At 39.2% G+C, this 25,950-nt stretch overlaps 1 long non-coding RNA gene across 1 annotated transcript; it reads right to left on the reverse strand.

Annotated features, from left to right (window-relative positions):
- Positions 1–731: 731 nt before the first annotated feature.
- Positions 732–24,810, reverse strand: LOC121671400. The gene is made up of 3 exons (XR_006018507.1): positions 24,705–24,810; positions 1,668–1,830; positions 732–817 (listed from the first exon to the last, which is right to left on the reverse strand). It is a non-coding gene; the product is annotated as an uncharacterized LOC121671400 (long non-coding RNA).
- Positions 24,811–25,950: the final 1,140 nt, after the last annotated feature.

Here is a 25,950-nt window from a genome sequence, read left to right on the forward strand (position 1 = left end):
AATTGGCTAGGTGGAGTCCACACTTTCGAAGCAATTTAGGAGAAGACATCTATGATGAAGTCTGATTTTTCTCTTAAAGAACTAATAATTGGGCATGCAATGAAGCTTATTGGTTTCTGAATGAAACAAATGTGTAAACAAGAAGAAACTTTATACCTGTTAGGTTCAAGACTTTATATTCAACCACTGTACTGTCTGTGAGCCACATCTCTAGTGTCCTGCAAATAGTCTGGGGAGTCTTTGTTGTTATTTTTACTTCATACTTCTCTAGTCCCATTGGAATTTTCTCCTGCAGGGCTACTGTCAACACAACATTGAAGATACTTCAAGCAAAAGAAGTGCCCTCCCTTTAAAAATGAGTACCTTCCCTGCAGCTCCCAACACTCTGGAGCTATGTCCATGAGCAGAGCAGATGAACCTTTGCAAATTCCACCTGTAAAAATCATTTTTTTCTGGAGGGGTCTGTCACAAACCCCCTCCCTCTTTTTTATTTCACGTACTGCCTCAACTCAGAAAAGTGACAGCATAGTTTTACCTACAGCTCCACAGGGGCTGGAAACTCATACAGAAAAATGAAGTTTTAAAGGAAAGCCCCCAAAACAAAGCATGTTCCAGAACATTCAGTTTGGACATGAGTAATAAACCCACGGAAACATCCAAGTGGGTGGGAAGAGTGAGGAAGGGGTGGCACTGAGACAGATAAATTACAGAAATAGACGGCTGTGGAACCTGCCTTGGCAAACCTTCTGAGCTGCACATCCATCTGTTCCACATTAATCTCTCTCCACTGGGTTTTAGCCCAATCATCAATGCTGCTCTGAAACAGAAAGTACAGATAAAAGCATCAACAACATTTGGTAAAGAACAAGCTTCTGCTACAAAACAGATAAATGGATGCTGGGGAAAGCCCATCCTACAGCAATAGCTCGTGGGCCTTAATTTTTTCCTACACCACCATCACTTAGCAAGCACACATAATAATCCACCTTCTCTAAATTAAACTCAAAAGCCAAGCATTTTAACAGTTTCATGCTTCAGTATCTGACAAAAACATACAAGTTCAACTTTCTTGTGCCATTAAACACACACCTATATCCACAGGCAACATACAGGTGCACCTTGGAGATGTGGGGAAGCTGCCCTGCAGCTCCTCCTGGGGGTGCTACAAACAAAATTACAGAAAGAAGATCTTTTACAGGTATTTTTAACCTTGCCTAGGAAGGCCAGCAGCTTGAGGGAAAGAGAACTTTGCAAGACTGATTTCCCATAGGGCTCTGTACACTGACTTTTCTGTACTCTTGCTTTGAGATTTGTAGAGCTTTCTAATGTACAATCCTGAGTTCTGAAGTGGAATTTTACGGATTTCTGAATTTTTACTCAGTTATTTTAATTAATCAAGCAAGTTATTGGTATTAAAAAACTCTAAAGGAAACTACAAAGTTTGTTTTGCTTTGGGATTATCTTGAAATTGTTCACTTGGGAACAGAGATATTTTTACTCTGGGTATCCTAAAACATAGCAACTATAATTTCAAAAACAAAAGGAATAGTAAAATCTTTGGTATTTGATTTTTTTAAAATCAAAACAATAGCACTTCTAGGATCAAATTAAAAATATGACTTTCAAATATATTCTAAATTTATAAGTAATTTTAAGAAAAATCTTACATTAATATAAACACAAATATCCCACACTTTCTTGAGCAACTGCACTTCTTTCCAACATTGTTTCATGTGCTTGCAGCCTGGAATAGATACTTCAAATAGTTCTGTAGATAGATTCCTGCATTAGAAACATTTCTTTTTCCAGCATCTCATGCTCTTGATTTGGCTGGAAGAGGGAAGGAACACTCAAAGTTGTTGTAGGGTATATTGAGCTTACTTAACCTGTCAGTGAAATTTATAGATCCTCCATATATGATTCAATATAAAAAAAGATGAGAGAATTATGGCAAAGAGGTTACAAAGCTGTGTTTGCATTGCCTCTGAAAGCATCCAAAAGTACACAAAGGACTCTATATTCAAACCATAAAAGAAAAGCTGCATAGAAAGAAGTTAATTTATATTCTTGTATTCTTTAACTTATTAAACCACTTCTTCTTAAAGTTGTATAAATGTTAACAAAGTCCCCTCATGATGCTTTAAAAAAGGTCCACTAAATAGTCTACTTTAGACTACCCTATTCAAGAGGACATCATGCTGTGTAAAAGAACATGAGCAAGCATTCTGAATTTTTAACATTTTTTTGTGGTGAACATATGCAACACTGGAAGAGAAACAAGACACCTGAATTTTGTGGCACTAGAATTATACCAGCATCTTGAAAAAAAAAATACCCAAACCAACAAACAACAAAAACCCCCAAAACACCAGTAAAACAAAAACCCTCCAAAACAATCCCTCAAAACAAACCAAATAAAAAAATCCCAAAAACTTAACAAAACCCCAAAAGACCCAACTCACAAATATTTTAGTGTGTACATTGAAATATCATTAACTTTTTTACTGAAAGGTTATAAGCAAATATGTTTTTCTGAGATTCCTCATCACCTCACTGAGATGAACACACAGATTTTCCATGTCAAACTTAAAGGGACCTTCCATTTGAAATCTTTCACTGGATTCCATCTGCTTACCCATGAAGAACAGGTAGCAACACTTGTCACTGATTATGTTCTTATTAAGAAAAACAGAGACAAAAAGGACTGATCCCAGAATTCAACATACGTCAAGTAAAGTGCATTTTCTTCTGATAAACTGCGATGTCAGATGCCTGAAGAGGCATCTGTGCTATCCCGACACAGTTCTATTCTTAATGGCATGCCATTCTTTGGGAAACTCCTATTTAACAGAGTAATATTTTCTTTAAACAAAAAGTATCACACATGGCAGAAATATACCAGTAAAATCTGCATACTCCCAGTGAGAATACTCCAGCATCTACTTATGAATAAGAAATTATAGTTGATGAATTATTCAACCAAAACTATACTCTGTGTCATAGCTTTTACTAGAATTTTTGCCAACTGTAAAAGAATTTATTTTATGGATCATTGGTAATTATAAACTATTTGAACTTAATAAAATCAGTATATGTATAATCACATAAAACTTCATTTTAATTATGTTGGGAATCTTCCACACAGTAAAACAGAGAGTTCTATTCCTGCTGCTTTAACATGCTTTCAAATATGTAAAGATGGCCTGGGAATAGCTTTATCATTCCACAAATCTCCCCAAGATCTAACCAAGAAAAAAACATTCAGTGAAAAGAAATTCCATCAGGATGAAAAAGATATATTGACAGGTGGTTTTTGTCTGAATCAAAAGTACAAGAAAGGGAAGCTTGAATCTGAGTCACTTCAGAGTAACTAGAAAACCAGCTAAAGGTACACATCAAAAATTCTACCAAAAGTACTAGACCAGATGGGCACAGAAATAGAAATTTCACCATGGGCTGGAAAATTTACTGATACTGGAGAGAAGTTATAATTATTTGATGAAAAACATTAATTTAACTTTCACCCAACTATATTTATCAGAATTTACAGTGCAGTGCATATCCCAAAACAGACCAAATAAAGGTCTCTCATATGCACATGCTGCTCTTAAAACGATAGCTTAGTAAGTTCTTCTTTTAGTGTCAGTAGCAAACACTACAGCTGTTGTGCTTTCCCACCTATTCTTGCCACCAAATTTTGCTTAATTCAGGTAATTCCCCGAAATTTCACTCAAAAAAATTATAACTAGGATGAGTGTGGGGCAGAATATATAGAGAAAAAGGTGGCTGAGGATGTCTGTAAGACAGCACCACCTGACAGCCATCAAATTCTACCTTTTGAGTCAATATTTGAACAGTCCCAAACTACTGCTAACTGTGACATGGAAGGCAAAGTAACACAGATACTCACTGGAGTTTCTGTATGGGTCTGGGAGGAGGCTTACGAATGTGAACATGATTTGGTCATTATTAAGAAAAAAAATTAGCAAAAAGTAACTATGGGCCCTATTGGAGCAAAAGACAACATCTCTTTTTGAACTGATTTTCCATCATTCACATAAAACAAGTATTTAAAGAACAAAAGAAAAGATACATACACTTTATACAATCAGGAAGTTATGTAAAATTGTTCCTTTTCTAACATAGCTAAAGAAGAATCTGGAATATTGGGTTGGTTCAACACCAAGAAATACTTCACCTCTCTCAATAAAACCTCTATCTAAAGGGAAGGAAGGAAGAAACAGTTCATCTTACATTTATCCTTTCAGAAGCCCCAACACAATGACTTTTTGTTTACTTTGCATTTAACCTCAGATACACAGGCATTAAAATACCATTTTAATGACTGGAGTATGAGAAAGTATACAGGAGACATCATTTAATTAGTATTCAGCAATTTAGGAGTAGGGATTTAAGGGCTTTTTGAAGTTTGAAAAATTAAAAGAACCACTGCATTTTACAGGGTAAGAGCTAGCTGTTATTATCACATTCCTGCATGTGTCTCTGGGGAAACCATTTACTACAGTAATGACCTCCTTTACTGTTTAAAGTAAGAACTCTTCCCTGAGCAGGTGTAGGGCAACTAGATTTCCTGCCTGGAAAACAAAGACAACGAGCCTGATGAGGAGCAGTTGAGGGAGCTGGGGTTGTTTAGCCTGGAGAAAAGGAGGTTTGGGACAGGCCTTATCACTCTCTACACCTCCCTGAAAGGAGGGTGTAGCAGGTGGAGGTCAGTCTTTTCCTCCTGGTGACAAGTGACAGGACAAGAGAAAATGGCCTCAGGTTGTGCTAGGGAAGGTTTAGATTGGATATTAGGAAAAAAATTATTCACTGAAAGTGTTGCCAAGCATTGTAACAGGCTGTCCAGGGAAGTGGTGGAGTCACCATCCCTGGAAATACTTACAAGGCACGTAGATGGGGCACTTAGGGATGTGGTTTAGTGGTGAATTGGAAGTGCTGGGTTTGAGGTCGTACTTGATGATGTTGGAGGTCTTTTCCAACCTGAATGATTGCATGCTTCTATAAAAATATATAAGGCTTAAGATTTTAAGATTCTTTCATACCTCAGAAGATTACTGTCATTTTTGACTGTGAAGTCAAAGACAAACATCAGTGACATATTTAATTACAGTTCTAAGTACACACCTTAGGGTCCATCAGGAGTCTGTTTTGAGGATTACGCTTAATTAGCTTGGTTTAAATTAAACAGACAAATTTAATCTACCTGAATTTTCCATTTACTGTAGGTCTGATTTTTATATTGGTCAAGAGATTTTAACTTCTCCACATGTCTTTGAGAAATAAAAGTATTTTCTGGACTTTCTAAGAATTTGCAAAGAGGAAACCCACACCCAATAATTTTTTTTTTTTCTTTTACCATTAGCACTTCATGAACAAATTCTGGTGGAAAGCTTTATTTGTCCCCTCCTTGCATGCTATTAGCTATGTCAGTTTTCAACACTGGACTTGTTATTACTCAACAATTTAATTCATGTGTGCCTAAAGCTCTCACAGGAGCTTCCATCCCCTGTACTCCCACCTGAAAGCATGTTTGCTTAGGATCAGGCCAAGAGGAAGGGACAGGGCACAATTTTCAAATAACTTGGATGTCCAGGTCCCCCATAAGTATCTTCAAAAGTTTTGCCTCCATAGAACAATAAAACCCTTTATGGGCTCCTATGAAATGTAGGACCAAAATGTCTGTATTCATTCCTTCGGTTCTTCAGACCATTTAGGCTTTCCCAAAGTAACCAGCATATTTTTCTTAATGATTTAATTATAACCTCCTCCTCATCCCCCCGCCTATTAGAATATAAATTAAGGTATTATGAACCAGCAGGAAAACGCTCTTTTATTTTTGCATTGTTCAAACCTTTTTAATGTGTTCATCATGTTCGTTTGCAGTTATCCAGTTCTTCACCAAATATTTACAATGAAATACTGCAATTTGGGCAAATTATCTCCACAGACAAGTTTTTTTTTTAGAAAGTTTACAAGATGGTTAAAAGTTTGAAAAGAAAATAAAGAGAGAAAAAGCCCGAACAGCAAAGTAAGCACTAGAGTTCTTTCTGTAGTACTCCTAACATGAAATCTCACCAAAAATGTTTCTGAGGTTCAGAGATTGGCACTGTACCAAGCTATACTGTTGGTATGCGTCATGTGCTTACCAACAAACCACGTGTTTCTAAATATGCTCTTAAATTATCCCCAGCAGATGAATTCTAGAATGCTAAAGAATGACAGATTAGCTCAGATCCTAGAAAGTATGGAATTCGACTTTCCAGATCCAGACATATACCCCACACTCTTGATACTTTCTAAATCACAGAATATTCTGAGATGGAAAGGACCCACAAGGATCATCAAATCCACCTCTTCAGCAAAATCCCACCCTGCACTTCCTAACTTGTTTGTTTTCTCCCCTTTTTTTCCTCAGATATACCCTCTCTCATAAGTCACTAGGCTCTTCCTCCTGAGTCTCACAAAAATTCCAACTCTTACTTCTAAGTTAATGTTTTCTAGAGGAAAAAAAGCACCTAATCCTGTAAAAGCTTACCAAACAAGTGGCAAGCAGAAGTAATTTTTCCAAGTTGCCTTCCATTCTCATTGATATCTGTATCTTAGGACAAGTTATCTGCCTTTAGAAAGAGTAGATGTAATAGTGTATATATTATCTGAAATCAGTGAGATAACAAGTTTGGAAAGAAACAGGGTAAACATTAAATGCAAGACACTCATTTAATTGCTAACAATGCCAAAAGTGTCAACCTCAGGAAAATTCATTTATTCAAAATTAGCAGTTAGCTATTCATTATTACTGCCTTATACTTAGCCCAACTAATTTGCAATACTGTAAAACAGTTTTGAGAGCAATACAATGTCATAGAATGTATGTCTAAAATGGACTTCAAGAGTAATTAGTCCATGTTCTTGCCCCAAGAAGATATTTGCTACACCTATGCAATTTGCAAAAGAGGTTTTTTTCTAGCTCTCCCTGAAAGATTTTTCAGTAATGAAGAGCCTATCACCTACCCTACCAATCTGTTCTAGCAATTCATTATTCTTGGCATGGAGTGGTTTTCCCAGCCATCACGCTTGAACCTTATACACTTTAAATTAAGTTCAGTACGTTCAGGGTGTAGAAAATAGACTATTTCCTTCCTGTGTGCAGAAATCTTTAATGTATTTGAAGATTCATGCCTGTTCTCTCTCTTCTTCTTCAGCCTCAATGACTATCAACAGATCCTTTTTCCCAAAGTGTAATGCCTGAGCACAATACTCCACTAGAGGCTTCATCAAGGCTGATAGATGTGAGATTTCACATCCTTGTGCCTTTCAGGACAACCACTCATCTGAACATTTACTTACTTACCTCTTTCTTAATAACGTGACTTCACTTACTCATGTTCAACATATGACAACTCCTAATTCATATTTTGAAGAACTGTTCCTAATCAGTTATTTCCTATCTTACATTTTCATTATTCCCATATAAGAATAACACATGCTACAGCAGAAACATGCTCCAACTATCCAGGTTAACTATACACTACACTGGGTGGAGAGCCTGGACACACCTGCCATCCATGGATTCTCCAAGCCTCGTGCAGACAAATGCAAAATGCAGAGCGTTAGTGAGCTGAGAATCTCCCTGTTTCTTCGAATTACATTTTAGATCTGGCTTTAGCTATGGGTTAACTTCTGGAAGGAACCTGTAGTTAGAACATCACCAAAGCAAGAATAGAATCATAGAACACAGTTTGATTCCCAGCTGCAATACATACGTCAATATTTCAAGGCATTCAATTCACAAATAGCTTAACTAAAGCTGTAATTTAATGCCCAAAACTAATGATGAAGAAACAGTTTCATATATATGGGTACTGACTTTGAGCACAGATTCTAAACTAGAACAGTCATGAAATTCTACACAAAGAACTGAGGCAACACATCTGCCAAGATCCAGGATTTTGGCTTTAAAATCAGTATAATCATCTTCAAACTCCTATAATGTTAAAAAAAAAAAAGAAAGAGAAGAAAGTATAAAATGCATGTTTTTCCAATGGAAGAAAAATCTGATGGATGGCATATGGTAATGCTAAACACATATCTCACCTCTGTCACTGAACACACTTCTGAGATTTTTCAGTACTGCTTTAAGCAACGAGCAACGGTCGATACCATTAACGGGGAGAACTGTTTTGGGTTTTTTTAACAGAAACTGAGTTAGCAACTGAAGGATTTGCTTAGAAATACAGATTGATTTTAAATAACAGTTTAAGATACAATGCAAGTGTACTGCAGCAAAATCAATACGTGTGTACTAGTGACTCCTTTGTTTAAGAAGAATAGTAAGAGGGATAGCCATCTATATTGCCCTTGCTTTTTTATGCTGTTTCATCCTGGTAACCCTCCTGTTAAATAAAGATCTTCTCAACAAGTTTTTACAAGGCCAAATTATGCCTATGTATTATCATTAAGAAGGTTGTTATGCGCATCAGACTTCAGCTACTCAAACACTTGAAGTCAACTCCCTATGTAAACAGTATCTTTTGACTGAGTCATTGTTACATTTAATTAGGTTATCTTAATCCATGGCTACCACGTGTATCAGGCTATAGAACAATAGTCATTTTCTATAGCACAGATGTACTCTATTAATACTCAAGGTAATTAACCATGTTCACAGATGCAGACTTTTGGAAAAATAATAACAGAGCAGAAAATAGAGGTGCATATTAATGCTGGCTCTAAAGGGAGAGCTCCAGCACCTTCTGCTTTGTTCTGTTAGCAACACAAAGGGCAACATGCAACATGTACATGTAAAGCTACACTTGTTACTTTGCTAAATACGTTAAACTTTAATCATCACTGAGAAATCTTTTCTTTGCAGCTTTTCTGCACCTCTTTCCTGTTGCAAGCCACTTGAAAAACAAGTAAATAAAGAAATAGAAGTATCAGTAGCCTAGGTGGACATTTAAATAAAATCCAGCACCTTTGAATGGGCATATCAAATTAACTTGTTTATTTAAGAATCTTCTTCCTTTCTAACTCCCTCCATCCCTCAACTAACATGGATTTTGTTTGTTTGAGGTTTTTTTGAATACACAGTACAAGCCCACTCATATGGGCTTGTATATTTTGTACATATACAAAACCCATGACAGGATGAATTACTGCACTTCCCCAAGGCAAATAAAGGAATTTAGATATAATTCTGTGGCTAAATTGGAATATATTAACTTTTAAGAATATACATATTTACTCATCAAGAATCCAAGTCTGAGAAGCCCATATTTGTGCCCTGAAAGCTAAGCACCCTTTGATACTCTTTGGGATCAGACACCCCCCAGTCACACCACAAACCAGATCACTGCTTTGTTCTGGTTTTCAGGCAATTCCATTCACATTTAAACCAGATACCTGCCTATCCAGAAGCACATAAGGCTTTTTCCTGGAAATATGTGGACACTATTCATATATCATGCACTTAACAGCATGAGCCTTGAAGTTTCTGACAAATAAATTAGCTGTAAGATGACAGCTAATGTTTGATAAAGCTCCTGATTAGGATGGTAAAACCCAAAGGCAAATAGTTTCTGAAGAACCTAGGAAATAAATATTTTAGTGGTGACAGTAAAACCAGTCTGTAATTGGTGCTTGGTATTTCAACTGTGCTTCTGCTGTCAACACTAAGACTGCGTGCATGAGGAAGAATGGCTCAAACTTGAAAACTAATACTCATTGACTGCTTTACCTGGCAATAAGCTGGAAAGTCAGCAAATTTATAATGCAGAATGCTCATTCAGGACTGTGCCAGAAAGGCTGCTTTTGTCCTAAGTCAGTCAAGTCACTAAGGAAGCACTCATCACCTCAAAAATGGATCAGCTCAAACACTCCTTCAGTCTACATCTGAACAAATATGATAATTACTGTACACAATTACAGTTTAAAACTGTTATTCAAGCATCTCACCAACATTTATGTTTATATACTCAGTATGCAGGGAATCCTCCAGAGGTAAAGGCAAGACCAGGTAAACTACACACATACCTCAGAAGGGGTGTCTTGAACCCACATCTCCCACAGACAAGGATGCTTCAGAGCTTCCCAGTGTTTCAGAAGGGAGAAAAAAGGCAGCACTAGGTCACTGCTGCCATTCACATCTCCTTTCTGAAGCAGCTTTGTGCAGGAATCAGCAGGAATTTACTGTGAATTGTCAGGAATTTTATCAGGAGCAATGAAATTCAGAAGAACAGTAGTGAGTCCTGGCTCTGAGATATGGAAAGCTTTGCTATGGATTTGAAAGCAGTACCGGGATTTTAGTCCAAAGGCATTAACAACTCTACAAGGCTTCTGCATGAACTAAGCATGTGCCATTAATTTAGTTCAGATCTGGTTTATGATCATTCCTCTGGGTTTTTAATTACCTAGATTAAGATATATACCGGCAAGAAAAATCAGTGTATGTACACAGAGAATATACTTCCTACTCCATCTAATGGAGCAGTAAAACTCTATATTCTGCTAATCATTTGCTTATAAGTATCATTAATATATACTTTATTATATTATTTTTGTTATTTATTATTTTAACAACTTTAATATTTGGGTCTGTTTCCAAAAATTTGCCTGTTTAAATAATACCTTATCCAAAAAAACCATTTCTCACACATACAGCAATCTCTCTCCTTAACACACTGCCAAAATTGCCATACAGAAGATCCAAGCTCTCAGTGGCCAGCAAAGATTATACCCCTGGGGAGGCTGAGCCCACCTTCTAATGGTGTGCATCTGGGCAAACCCAGCAAGCTTGTGGGTACACAGGTGCCAGGAGCACAGGGAAATGGCAGGGACACAGCTAGGAGAATCCCTTTCTGGATCAGGATAGTGAAGAAGGGAGTTATCCCAGGGCACCCATTACATCTGCGCCTGGAGCTGGGCACACACCTGTGAGGGGCAGACCTGGCCTCACCAGCCCCCTCACTTCAAGTGGAATTTAATCAATATTTCCCTGCTCCACAAAGCCTCAGGGTAAAAATGAAGGACAGGAGACAGAATTTGGCTGCCTTCCTGCCAGCTAAGTGCTGTGGCCAGCAGGCAGCAAAGCCAACTACATAATATGATGGAGTGCTTCTTTATTTGAATTTATGTTAGAAGGGGATTAAATCCTTCTAAAACTCTAATTTTCCAACTTCAAAGATATTAATAGCCACGAATTAACATCAAAATTTTGAAAATTACCAAAAAAAAGTGTCTAAAAAGCACAGTAATAAATATTCTGTTTTACCACAAAGACATACCATGACTGCTAATGAGCAGAGTGTTAGGAGTTATTTTATCTTTTATTGCAAGACACTTCTATAAACCAACATTTTAGAGAATTTTAGAGAAAAACATTCTCCATCTTTTGAGTAGAATCAACTGATTTTGTATCTACACCAGAACTGCATGTAAATTACAACCTAACACTCGGGAAAAAAAACATACAGAACTGAAACTCAAAATCTTTGGCGAGAGCCATCTGAATATTTCTCTACATGTGACACTTCTAAATAAATCACGTGATCAGGAAAAAGCATCCAGAAATCTATCCTTAAGAAAATTAATTTCTGTTTTAAAGAAGAAATGGTAGACTCTGTACCCAGCTGTGTTGGAAGCCTATCTCATGCCTAGTCCCATTCAAAGCTATAAAATTCCCAGTGTCACAACCTCCAAGTTTACAGATACTTTTGAATAAACAAGGAAGAAGCAGTACAAATGCCTGTGTACAGGGTGCAATATTACTGTGTCTGTAGTCCGAAGGATCATGTTCTCCTTCTGAAGAGCTTTCCAGAAACAACTCAGTCATTCTGCAGACCTGCTCACTTTAAATATCCCCCTTGAGTCCATCAAAATCTAGCTTTTTCAGCTTTCGAAATTCCAACATAATAATGAAATTTTCCGTGATCAAATTAATAAAAATTAATTAACCTCTACAAAAAAGTCAGTAACAAACCTATGTTTGAGATGGTTTTTGCCATTTGACCTTTTCCCTTCTGGTTTGGCAGAATGAGCTATGAAAGAAAAGTGAAGGAGCAAAAGGTATTTCCAGCAAGGCTTTATCCTGGTTGAGTCCCTTACAGGATTAAAACACAAGTGGAAATGAATTGTCCCATAGAGCATACACATTTAACTCCGCTCCAATTTCAGCAGATTATGTTAAAAAAGACCTAGATGAAAAAGGGAAAGCACTCCAAAACACATACTTTCATGTATAAACACATGATTTATTATAATAACAGAAAATGTTGCTATGAAAATTAAACTTAAATCTTTCCCAGAGGAATAAAATTGAACACACTTTAACCTCTTTTGTAATGTGTGCCAAATTAATTTCTATGGTCTCTGACTTCACTCGAATGAAGTAATTGTTTTATGCCCCAAAGGGATAAAAATAACAGTTTCCTTGTGTGTTTAGAAATGAGCAACAGCTATTCTCCCTAGGAGCAAACCAGTCGTGAGTTCCCCAAGCAGACCCCCAATCACTGCAGACTCCTCAGCTTCCCTCAGCTGTCCCCTCACCCCCTGACACAGGGCAGGGCTCTCTGTGGGCCCACCTGATGATGAAGAACAAAGAATTCCAGCAAGAGCTACTTCATGTGCAATGGCTGTGCATGATGTCTCTCAGCACGATGGCTGCCACTTCTGTAAAACTGCTGGCACAGGATGCTCTTCCCAAGCAGCTACAGCTAACCTGCACAAAAAGCACCTCAACCTCTCTTTCTGATGACAGACAGCCAAGAGCCAACACATTCACCCCAAACCTCTTTCACAGATCGCTGTGGCGGGCACTGTCAGAATCAGTAAGACTGGATTTCTTACTCTTGGATAGTATTTTATAGGGAAGGGGTGGAGCGGCACACTGTCTGAATAATTGCAGAACTAAAGTACATAATCTTCCAGCTCGGATCCCAAAAGTGAGCCTCACAGTTCCCAGAAGGACATGGGTCCAGAGGAGGGCCACACAGATCATCAGAGGGATGGAGCACCGCTCCTTGGAGGAAAGGCTCTGAGAGTTGGGATTGTCCAGGCTGCAGAAGAGAAGGCTCTGAGGACATGTTACTGCAGCCTTTCAGTACTTAATGGGGGCATATAAGAAAGATGGGTACAAACTTTTTAGCAGGGCTTGTTACTATAGGACAAGGGATAATAGTTTTAAACTGAAAAAGGGTAGGTTTAGACTGAATATTAGGAGGAAGGTTTTTTTAGAATGAGGGTGATGAGACACTGAAACAGGTTGCCCAAAGAAGTTTGGGATGCCCCATCCCTGGAAACATTTAAGGCCAGGTTGGATGGGGCTCTGAACAACCCGATCTATTTGAAGATTTTCCAGCTTATTGCAGAGGAATTGAGCGAGGCAACCTTCCCTTCAAACTCAAACTATTCTATGATTCTGTAACTCCAATAAGCAGCCAGTCTTTACTCCTACTACAACTGCTTCCCATTTCAGCAAAGAATAATAAAAAAGGCCCCAGGAGCAGGAACCAAAAGCTATGGCTACTCCCATCCTACACAGCTGACTAACCACAATATTAGAAAAACATTCTGCACTTCTTTCCTGACCTCAGATTTTCCACTTTCCCTTGCTTATTGGCACAGATTTACAAAGGGAGATGAAGGGTATTGTGTCTCATCCAAGGACTAGCCTAAAACACTACATTTTTTCTAGCTATAAATAGATGAGTCCTTAGTTCTTAGAGGCAGGTGCCATGCTCAGGAGAAAGTTCTAGCCATGGGCTGCATGTGGAGACTAGCACTTTACTAAAGCAACTTTCAAAACCCTAAGAAGGGTTGGATTTAGGAAACACCTTTGCAATTTCTCATAATGCTATTACTAGTCTCCTCCTTGCACAGCATGTGACATGCTCATCCTGTTCAACACTCTGAACTCTCCTCTATGCACTGTGATTTTGTGTTCTGGATATCAGAAACTTGAGTCTTGCTGTCTGCATGACTGAAAATAGCCCATATTTCTCAGATACTGTATTTATTCAGCAGCACAGGTAATAAGTAATACCTCAATCTTCAGTGAGCTTTTAGGGAACATATCAGATCTGGAAAACAACATCTCAGATGTGAAATCCCATGGTTTAAATTCCTTGGCACAGGCGAAGTAACTCTCCAACATGTTTCTGTGATTAAAGAATAAATCCTTAAAGTTTTTAAGGTAGTTTTAGCTGTTTTCACATGCTCCAATGCTTCTTCAGTTTCTTTGAAAAGATTTTTTGGTGAAAGATACAACCTAGACTAAAATGTAAATAAACGGGCTGCAGAAAAAATTGTTTTGAAAAATTACGTTTCAAAATGTAGTCATGACACAAGTCACAAAGTTACTTTTCAATTTATATATAAACACAAACCCCAACATGTACTATATTTTAAAATTGTTACCTCTAACTATTCTAGTTTTATAATTATTTCATAATGCAGTGCTCACTTTTGAGGTGCTCCCCAAATATGCTCAACATAGTCCAGCTAGACTGGCTCTTATGTATCATCTTCTGTACAGTGAACATTCAGAAAGTAACAGTAAAGGGAGTTTTTGCCTCTCAGTAAAAGTTTGACATAACACCACCATAGCCCTTGGGTACTAATTCTCCTATAGAAACACAGAAATGGCAACATGAGTCCTCCTAGCTTTTATCACTTAGCAAATTAGCAGAAGAGGGCTTCCCCAACCCTAGAATCACACAAGCATATGTAATGTATAATTTTCCTATTTCCTGAACAACAAAAATGCTCCAGAACAGTGAACCCTACAGAATGTCTTTTCTTGCCAACATTTAAAAGTGCTCTTGCTCCCAGCAGTACACATGGTTTCAGTGGAAGCATGGGGAAAGCTTACTGGTGACAGAAAATGGCTCAAGGCAGGTCATTCACAGTTTGTTTGCAAAGTCCATATTTTCTTGGCTTGTGCAGCTCCTACCAGCATTTTGAAATTCATGTAAGGAAACAACTACCAAGAAATGTGATAAGAAAAGAGGCAGCAAACTTATGCCAACAAAGGGGGGTAAGGAGCAGCAACCCAACCTGAAAAAGTTATATGGCTTCTGGAGAATTTTTTTTCGGTAGACAAGAAGCGTATTTCATTCTTAAATACACAGTACCTGAGTGGTATGGCTGATGACTATCTGATGACTATTTATTCATTTCAGCTTCAAATATAATAATCTAATACTGCTTGAAAGTATCTGTAATGTAATTTTAATGTTTATTAGGCAGCTAAAAGACAGATTAAATCCATGCCTTTTTCCATGGTGTCCTGTGTATCAGCTAACATTTATTTATTAGGTACTTAGGTGGTTTACAGTCCTTACTTGAAGCTACCTGATGCAACTATGACTCACACAGGCATGCTACAGAACTCAGAGTAGCTCCATATCAGGCAGACGGTGTGAAATAAAGGTGGGATTAAATTACGGATCTTTGGGAATTTCATCTTCCAAAAGAGCTGAATGTATTTTTCCAGTGGTCTCAGCTAAAGATCAGTATCTTGGGCTTTTAAAAGTGCTGTAAAAATATAAAAGGGAAAAACACTATGGCTTAAGAGATGATGGTTTCCAAGCTAACCAAGACTCAATGAGGAATGTAAGTTATTATTTATTTAAAATAGAAAGATATGTAGGCTTTAGTGGCATGTTACAATGAAAGATTGCTCATGAAGCTGCACAAAGGCTCATCAAGTAGCTATGATGGTTTCCATTCCACTGCTGGTAGCCATGGATGCTTAACACCTTTCTAGAATGTCTGCAGTTCCTCTCAATGATGCCAACGAGACCAAGGAGAAGCAGGAATCACTGCAGATGCCTAGGTCATGGAAATGTGAAATTTCTACCTTGAATAAAAGGAAAATAAGTCTGAAGTCTGCAACCATTTTAAACAGGGTGTATGTTGGACAGGCTAGGTCTGGTCACAACAGGTCTAGTAACATATCAGACAATACTCCTGTCCAATCTGGCACCAAGTACATCCTGACATTCTGAAAAAGAGCTGTGTTCCAACCGCTGGTGTTATGTTCAGTGGCTTGGCCTTTTTCATCAAAGGGGAAAAGGACTCCATGCTTTCCTCAAGCTGGAAGTTTAACAAACACTGACAACTTATTCTCACCATTTGTAGAAGTTTCTGCTGTTTTGCCCTTCAGCAGAAGGCATGACACACCTGCTCTGGGCTCCTGCTGGCAAAGGATGACACGGGAAAAATTCAGATTCACACAAGCAGCTTGTTTTGGTCTCTGTTCAACATAGGCCTGTTCTTTTCCTGCTCAAAATTTCATTAAAATGAGAGATGTAGAGCAATGCCAGCCTGTGGCAAGGTCCTGGTGAATAATGCTTTCTTTCCGTCACCTGGAAGGTGTTCCACACAAATCTGGCCTCAAAATTTTAGAAGGGACCTGAAATTTTTGCACTCTGTCACTGTAGACTAATTGCTAATTAAAGACACCTGATGAAATATTGAAGCTTCAATCCTTACTTCTAGTCCTATGTCAACACAAAAACTGTTTCACTATATTTCAATTCACTAATACAAAATTATGACCTCCATCAACAAACCAAAATTTTAACACAGGGATTAAAAAAAAGAAATAAATTTGTAAGCATGGGACTATTTCAGGGTTTATTAAAAACCTTTATCAGTGATCTTTAACCAGGAGTAAAATAGGTACAAAAATATTTGAAAGTGTAAGCTTTTTGCAGAACTAGTGTCTCCTAAACTGAATAGCATTATAGAAAGAGCTGGTATTTTATTATATTTCATTAAAATTTAATTTTACATGCAAGGTATTATATTAGCTAATTATTTCTCTATTGCTAACTGCCTTATTTTTTTTTTTGTAGTAGAATTTATCTATCTACAGATTTACTGCATCTAAAGTATCAAAAACAAAGCTGAAAAAAGTGCACATACTGATCGATTTTGCTACTTCTATCTCTCTCACCTATTTTTATGGCAAGAAAAGTATCCAGATAAAGTTTAAAACAAACAAACAAACAAATAATGAGCCATCTCAGCACACAAAAAGCTCCTGCAGCTCTTACATAACTTAGCACCATGACTTACACTCTCATGTTAAGGCAAATTAAGGATTACTTTGTTACAAAAACACACAAACACAAACTATCCATCTCACTCACTCGACATTTACCATCTTCTGCTTCCTTGAAAATGTCCTGAAAAGCAGGATAATACCTGCTTTTTTTGGCTTTTAAGATCTTAAATTTTTTATTTTGATCCAGACAACACTGAAGATATAATTTTACAAACGAGAAACAAAATAGTTGAGGATCATGGTTGCCTGTCCAAAAAATAGATCTTACAAGTACACTCATAGAATTAAGGAATAAATATGTCCCAAGCCTACTAGAAAATAAAGACTGATACATGCTGGCTGAAATCCTTGGAATGGCCAAAAAGTGGGGAAGGAACTGGATTCTTCACAATTCTCACTCACCTGGCATCATGGCATCAAAACACTCTGAATAACAAGCAACGGAACAAGGAGGGGCTTAAACACAGCTCCCAACAATATTTTGCCTTTGGAAAGTAAGTAACCTTGCCTGTATTTTTAAATTAAAAAGAGCTATTTGGCTTGTAACAAGCTATGATTGTTATCATTAATCAACAGTGTCTGATTCATGGCCAAATTTGGCAATAATTTCCTAAATATAAACTTCATTCTCAAACTCATTTTCTCCAGAGTGTGAGAAATGTCATGGAAAGAAATTTAGAAGAGACAGACAAGAACAACAGAATCCCTTACAGCTATTTAACCCCCTGACATTAACTTCCTCTAATATTTAACTCAGTTTTTCTTTAGTAATTTATGCAAATTCTGATTACTTTGGGAAACCACTATAAAATATTTACAAAAGCAAAACAACATAATGGTACTTCATTTTTTGAAGTGCATAGAGAAAGGCAATCCGAAAGAAAGTTCTCCTGGATGTTTGCAATAATACCTGAGATCTCTCACTTGTTTATTTTTAAATAAAAGGTTATCTTTTCTTGCTTTCCAGAAGTTCAGCTCAGTTTGGAGGCCCAGATGAAGACCATGCAGAAGAGGATCAGCAGAATCCCTACTCAGAGTGTCATGAACCTGGTGTGACCACCATTGATTCAACTGCATGTAGCAATGTCCTGGAATTAGGATCTTGTCTGCAAAATACGAAAACAGCCCCTGAATTTCATAGTAAATACTGCCTTGTGATAGCACAGAGCTCTTCACCCCCCCTTCCTATTTGCACTTTAAGGATGAACAACACTGAAATTTGGAATTTAGTTCTGACTAGAATAAAATAAAGAAAAAATCCTGAAGACAGAGCTAAAAAGACTGTTTATAAAGACACAGATTACATTTCAGATGTATTTACTAATCAACACCATGCCCAAACATCCTCTCAAAAATTATTGGCTGCAGATCTTTTGAATTGTTCCTTGCAGTTATTCCAGAAGTGAAAAATCTGCATTTTAATGTTTAATTTCCTAATGTTACATGGTAATTTGTTTTTTTGAATAAACATGAGACTTAACATAAACATAAAATATTAAATAGATCTTACTTAATATATTTTATTACACTTTGCCAGTGTTTACAAAAAGAGAAAATAATGATACACAGCAAAGCATTTAAATAAAATATTAATGGAGCATTAAAGCTTACATTCTGTTCCACACACTATTTTTTTTCCTTTCACTTAAGCCAATCCATAAGCTCTACCTCAGCTTTAGCTGAGTTTTTAGTAGTTACACTATTCTGCCTGGCACACATGCTTCACTACCATGACACAGAGCAAGGAGCTGACCCTGGCCAGAGCCTTCAGGACTATAAATCTTCATTTATCCAACAACTGATTATCAATCATCTCTGTACACAGTCAGTCACAAACTGAAATCAAGGCTTAGGTTTGCTTAAGCTGTGAGCTCTCTGGATCACAGCTCATATTATTGCTGCCTCTACAGGTGAGAGATGCACACCTGACTGATTAGTGACACTCTCCCTTTTGATGCCATCCTTTGATATTAGTGTTAGTCTCATCAAAAACCATAAGATGCCTTTAATGATATGAGTTTAGTTGACATTAAACCCTTAAGCAACAGAGAAGTGCAATCTACTGAAAACAGATTTAGAAAGAAATTCAACAGAATAACCCTATTTTGTACCCTGGAAGCATAGCTTCAACTGATTCCAAATTCTGATGGCTCTACAGACAGCTTAAGTCTTACCTTTGAAATTAGTAAACCCAAAATATAAATTCCTGAAAATTCATGTTTCAGTATGACAAAACAATTACAGTTTAAAATACACTAATTGTACCAAAAATACTTTAAAACATCTTTCAGTGTCAGACATCAAAATTGACAAGTAACCTTTGAGTTACAGAATTCAGGGAGATGAAACCTTGCCATGAACTCACTTTTAGGGTCCTGTGCAGCTAAAGATGTGCTGCTACATCCATAATGTGTCCCACTAATTCCTTTCTGTGCCAGCGACTTACAAACAAGAAACTGAAAAATAACACAACAGGAAGCAATAAGGAAAATAGGGATCCAAGTCTGCTTTTGCACAAGGAGTTACAAACTCATGGTGCAGTTTAGCTTGTTTTGACAGTGAAGACATGAACAGCACAAGAGCAACCTCAGCATACACATAAGTGAGCTAAAATTGCAAAGCAACAGGTAAGCAAGTGGGCAAAAAAAAGCTGGAGAAGCTAGGATGAAAACCACAGCACTTCTGTTTATCTGCTTTAACCATCATCCATCTCCCAAAATCTAATTTATTAGGGCCTGATAGAGTAACAAACAGTTTTCCCAGCACCTTGAAGCTCAGGCTCCATCCTAGCCTGCCCCTGAGCATCACCAGCTGCTCCAGGGCAGCAGAACTCTGCTTCCCCATCAGCCCATCCTCCCTTCCTAAAAGCCTCCTGGGACCTGTCAAGCTGGTCAGTTCCCATCTCATCCACGAGGAGGGCATGCCTTACACTGCTTGTGTGCTCCCTAGAGGCTCATAAGGCAGACATTAATTTAATGAGTTCATTTGTGGCTTTATGAAGTAATTTATGCTCCCTTAACACAATAAACTCCTTAAACCTCATTAAAGTGAGAATAAACTCACTTCGTAAATCTGATAGGGTTTGGATTTGCTCCAGTATGGAAAAAAAGAGGCAAAAATGTCATTGTGAGGGTTATTTTTCTGGTTTTGAATACTAAAGCCATGTTATGAGATATCACTGGAATTTAGAGACTAGATTTAAATACCAAAGTTATAAATGAAACTCCTTCTGTATATACAGAGCAAGCAGCAAATTCATGTCAAAACCTTTTCTTCCTCTTTCAGTACTTCCTTTGCAAAAGGTTTTTAAATATCTTAAAATAAAATTTCAAACACTTTGTGAAGAAAAATATTTTGTTGCTTTGTTTTGTTTTAATAGCACAAACACATGGAAATTGAAAGTTATGAGATACATAAAATACAAACTTTAGCAGGTGTTACTTCTGTGAGATTCTGTCTTCTCTTTGCAGAATATGCTAGTTAAGTAAACAGCCACAATAGCGCTACAGATACCACTTGTGACAATCAACTCTTAAATATATGTTTCCTTAACATCAAACCAAGGAAAAAATAATACCATTTTCATTTGAAGCAGAAACACCTAAGCCAGCTGAATGCCTGTATCAGTTTTCACCAAAATTAGCTGCCCTCATAAACACAGATTTAGCAATGAACTGTGAACTTAGTTGTCAACTTCCTCTTCTCTTTATGCTAGTCATGATTTGCTCTCAGTCTTTTTCTTTTCCTTACTAATCTTTGAAAAACCCTTGACCTTTCCAAGCTGCCCAACAGTGGATTTCAGATGCATTCAGGTTCTTGTTCTTGAAATCTTTCTGCTTTGATGTTGATGGGAGTTTTGTCATGGGCTTCAATCAGGAAGAGATTTCTGCCTCAGCAGGGGGGAGATATGGTTCTATCCCTGCCCCTATTCATAACTGCTGCCTCTCAAGATCAAACCAAAAAGATAATGACCAGCCTGAAATCTGAATGCTGTTAACAAAGTACTAGAAGACAAAAAGAATACTTTTCATCTTCCTGTCATTGTCATTGGTATTTATACACAGTATCTGTAATACTGCCTCATAAATGGCACACATTTATTCCCTCCTTGAAACATATTTTTTTTCCATAAAAATGCAGGAGTAATAACTAAAAACTGTTCTGTGAAACCTGTTTGGCTTTCCTGGTCTTAAATTTGGGTTTCTCCAAGTCTGAGATATGGACATGAACCACTACATTCTTCTCCCTCCTACCAAAATTTGGACCTGCATCTCTACCTCAGAAAAATTTCCACAGAACTAGAGTATTTACATTTAAAACCATGCTATTTTGATGAGGCAAAGTTTCTCAGAATTTTGGAAAAGAGACCCAAACAGTAAAGATCGGGATCACAGGTACGACTCAGGACCTGGAAAGAACAGGACAAAACCTTTAATCCATGATGTTGCTTTTTTGTACCAAGTGTAAATCCACCGTTGCTACAGGGCAAAATTTCCAAAGTGATTTTAGGGGAAATATTATTGGAAAGGTAGGAGTCTGGTCTGGATTGCAATCTCTCTCTTGCCTTTTTCTTCGAGGTGTCCATATAGACTCAGTTGAAAAGTTAAAAATTAAATACTTCATGTCAGTCCCAGAACATTTACAACACAAAATAGTACCCTGAACATTTTGTACCTATCCCTAGTTCTAACTGTCTACTACATATTGTTAATAAAGCAAGAGGTTTCTAAAGAGCTTTATGACATGTACACTAAAAGAAGTTTCTTTTCTTTAAGAAAATCTCATGCAAGTAATTGTTTTTATAGTGCAGTAAGAATTCTTACATGACATATTTTGAAAACTTGCATACAAATCTCTTATGATTTACATTTCAGAAGCAGCACAATTTTGGGAAGACTGGTGCAAAATTAAATATTCCCTCTCTTATTACCTTCTTATGAGCTTTCCTCCTTTATGAGCTGTAAAAGTCTTTAATCACACAACTTAATAAACTTCTTTTACATCATGCAGTCATCAGAGAGCTGATTTGAGGTGATGATTCCTTGTGTGCCCAGCTGCTGGTGTGGCAGCTCCACACTGTTGCTCCCAAAGGAGAGGCAGTTAGTCATCACTGCCCACGAGGGAAGTGACTCATCCCTCATCTTTCACAATGACATGCGCTGGACAAGAAGTACATCACCTTGCACTGTACTGAGGATGGCTCTGGAGACTTGAGCACAGGGAAGAATTATCTTTCATGCAGTAAACAATTCAGATGACAGCAGTCACATCCATTATACAAAAGGCAACAAAAAGAAAGGAAGAGTGATATGCTACACAGAACCAAGCCTCCAGCAACAAGTCATTTCTGATGATTATATTAGAAGTGGGATAGCTACTCTTTTAAAAGAGGAACTTTCATAAGAGTTATTTTGCATCAGTTGTCTCTGGTGCCAGTTAAAATATCATTCTCTTTTTATTTTCTTCTTTTTTTTCCTGCTTTATTACAAGCATTTAGATACAAAAACCTCCTATGAAGGCCACTGTGCGCTGGAGCAGTGCTTGAGCCAGCTCCCCAAACAGAAGGTCCTTTCTGTTGTTCTCCCTTCCAAGGAATTCTGTGGTGTTCCTCATAGCACAGACAGCTTTCTGCACCACCTCACGTGACACCTGACTCAAGAGGGATGCAGTTTATTGGTTTGACAGTACCATTGTTGCATTTCTCTTTGGACAGACTAAAGATGAGGAGAGCCTCAGCTGCCCATCAGAGCTCTCCAACAACTGATGCATAATAGAAGTCAGAACCTCGGCATGTTTTTTTTTTTTGGACAGAGTGGAGAAAACACGATATGTAAAAAGGCAAGTTGCAAATCCAAAGAACGTTTTCCAGAACACCTATACTACACAAACAAACCTATATTCCTTGTTCTTCCTCCTAAGCTTGCTTTTCCAGCTTCCCTATGGATATTCACTGACGTTTTTCAAGCCTCTGGGCTTGGAAATATGATCATACACATCATCTTTTGAAAACCATCCCTGGATATGCCATACCACCTTTCATCAGTGCCATATTTTAATATACATAATTGCATTTAGTTGTCTCTGCTCTGCCAAAAATCCATATAGTCTTGCCTTCCAGAGATTCTGATTGGCAGCTAACAGATATAGAATCAGGGTCTGCCTTCCAGATACCAGCAAGTTGCCTTTAGGAGATAAGACTCTCACAGTCCTAACTCCTTTGCCAGGGCTCTGTATTTCATGACTTGGCATCTCTGCAAGTTACTGTGGATTTCTCTGCTTGCTCAGAAATACAGAACTGGAACTTTCGTTGAAGCAAAATGCTTTTAGCCTACCTGGAAAAGTTAACAGCCATTACTGAGCACAGGCTAAACTGGGTACAGTCTGGGACCATACCAACAAGAGATTGGTTCGCTCTGTCACACCAACAAACATATGCAGCATTAAGTGACTCCTAAAATGAGATTGCAGCCCACTGAACGGTATAAGGCAGAGGGTTAAGAGGGACACAGAAAGCTCCCCAGCAGAGGAATAATCCCCTCTGAGAAGGTTGGCATACTCGTGGTATAGGTCAGCAACTGGAGGTAAGAAATAGCAGGAATCCTGGCCACAGCATGACTCCATTGGTAGAAGGACGGGAGGGAGAAGGAGAACTGTGCTTTGCACAACTAAAGTTTTGACAGGTTTTCCTGTTGGTCACCACAGCCGTGAAAACAAGTCCTTTGCTACAAAGATTTTAACCAGGACCAGGTTTTACACAGTTCTTGTGTTTCTAGTTCTCAATACAGATGTCACAGAGCCAGTACAGCAGAGAAATCAATGACCTTTGTCAAAGTAAATGGCACAGAAGATCTTCAAAACCATACACAGTCAAGAGAGGAGAAGTTAGGAAGAAGACTGACACTGTAAAGCATCAGTATTTCTACCTCTTGGTTTCTATCAGAGTTAAAATATTCTTAGAATGCATCCAGCTAACTGGTGTAAGAGATACAAGTGGAGCCTCACGGTGATGCAAAGAAAAGGTGCACAAACAGTTAATTTTTGAACCTGCTCTGCTGGTCATATCAAGGCTGTGGAATCAGTTTGAGGTTTTGTCCAACCCCTGTTCCCTCAAAAACCAAAAAACTTTTTTGTTTCAGGCTGACACTAAATTTCATCGAGAGACGACTTTCTCACTGACTTGGTTGCTGGTAGCTCTTCAGGCTTTCAAAATAGCAAACCCGAAGAACTGAAAACAAGAAACACAAACCCGCTGCATTTTCCCACTGCCCACCCCGGGAGAGGGAGTTAAGAACACCCCCTGAAATTCCCTGCGAAAAGCTCCCCACGGGCCGGCAGGAGGCACCCGCGGCGGCCGCCGCCGCTGCCCGGCCGCTGCCTCCCGCAGGACGGCGGCACCGGGGACGGGGGCTCGGCCGGCGTCGGGGAGCTCGGCCGGGAACGGGGGGTTCGGGGCCGGCCACAGGGGGTTCGGGGCCGGCCCCGCTCACCTGCCGCGGCCGGGGCCGCCTCGGGAGCCGCGCTGGGGGCACGGGACGCGGCCCCGCTACCGCCGGCGCAGATATTTATTCCCCCCGCGCACACACCCCTCGCCGCCCCGTCCCGTCGCCCCGCTCACCGCGTCCCGTCTCCCTGGGGATGGCCGTCCCCAGCCCCCTCCCGCTGCCGCAGCCGGGGAGACGGCGCTGCTCCCTCCGCCGGCGGAGCGGAGGCGGCCCGGTCCCTCCGCCCGGCCGGCCCCGGGGGCGGGCGGCGGAGCCCATGCGGGAGGGGCCGGGGGCGGAGGGCATTGCAGCGCGGCGGGATTTGAGGGAATTCGTGACCGCTTACAGCGTCGAGTCCCTACGGAGTAACACCGGTGCGTCCTCCCTCGCGCTGCCGGCAACGTGTGAAATACTAATCCCTGTCTCGGCATCTCCCTCCGCAAATGTGTACAAAAGTGCCATAAGTTAACTGTTTGTTGCCTGCCCCTACCTGCTCCCCAGCGTGCCCCGGGGATGCCAGGACAGCGCGTCCGGTGAGAGCTGTTAGACACAAACCAGACCACAAATTTCTGGCTCGCGCTCGAGGCTCCAGAGCAACCACTGGGACAGGTCCCGTCGGATCCCGCTCTCGCTGCTGCAGGGACACGCAAGGACAAGGGGCTCAGGGGGAAGCAATGCGCGGACAGCGGTTTTATTTGGGCAGCTCTTAGTTAAACTTCAGGCCATGAGAGAGTAGCAAGCGCCTCTTCCACGGCGGTGGGAGGACAGCTGCTTTCTGCAGTTACGCTAACTGTGCACAAACACTTCCTACCGGGGTTTGAAACTGCTCCTCGGCTTGCCTTTTGAAGAAAAAAAAAGAACAGGTAACTAGTGTTCGCCTTCCCAACTTTACAGCTGCTAAAGCCGCTGTATCTGATTAAGCCCAAATGAAAACACAGATATTTTCAGAATATACGTTTTCAACCCAGTGAAAACAATATATCTGTGAATGTCTGAGAAAAACACCCAAGGAAAGCCAGCTTCACTTGGTGTGTGACAGGTTTCTCTCTGAGGTTTCCTCAGTTTGGCACTTACAGGCTGCTCATGTCTGTACCAGCCCATGGTGGTCTGCCAAACTGTAGAGCATCTCTGTAGATAGCCAGGAAAAGTTGATTTCTGCCATGTGACTAATGCAAAAACACCCCTATAAAATATGTGTCTGCTCTTGGCATGGGCATCTGGAGACTTCTGTCTGGAGTTGTTTTCAAGAAAACATCTAGGATAAACCTATGAGTTGAGTTCTACTACCAATGTACCTAATAAACCAGTACCTCTGACTGCACAGAACCCTGCTCTGCTGCATGTACAGCTCTCTCAGGAGCTGAGCACAAACAGTGAGGC

The sequence above is a fragment of the Corvus kubaryi genome, unplaced genomic scaffold, assembly GCF_017639235.1.
Source record: "Corvus kubaryi isolate FWS band 111438036 unplaced genomic scaffold, C.kubaryi_AGA036_p1.0 37398, whole genome shotgun sequence".
NCBI lineage: Eukaryota > Metazoa > Chordata > Aves > Passeriformes > Corvidae > Corvus > Corvus kubaryi.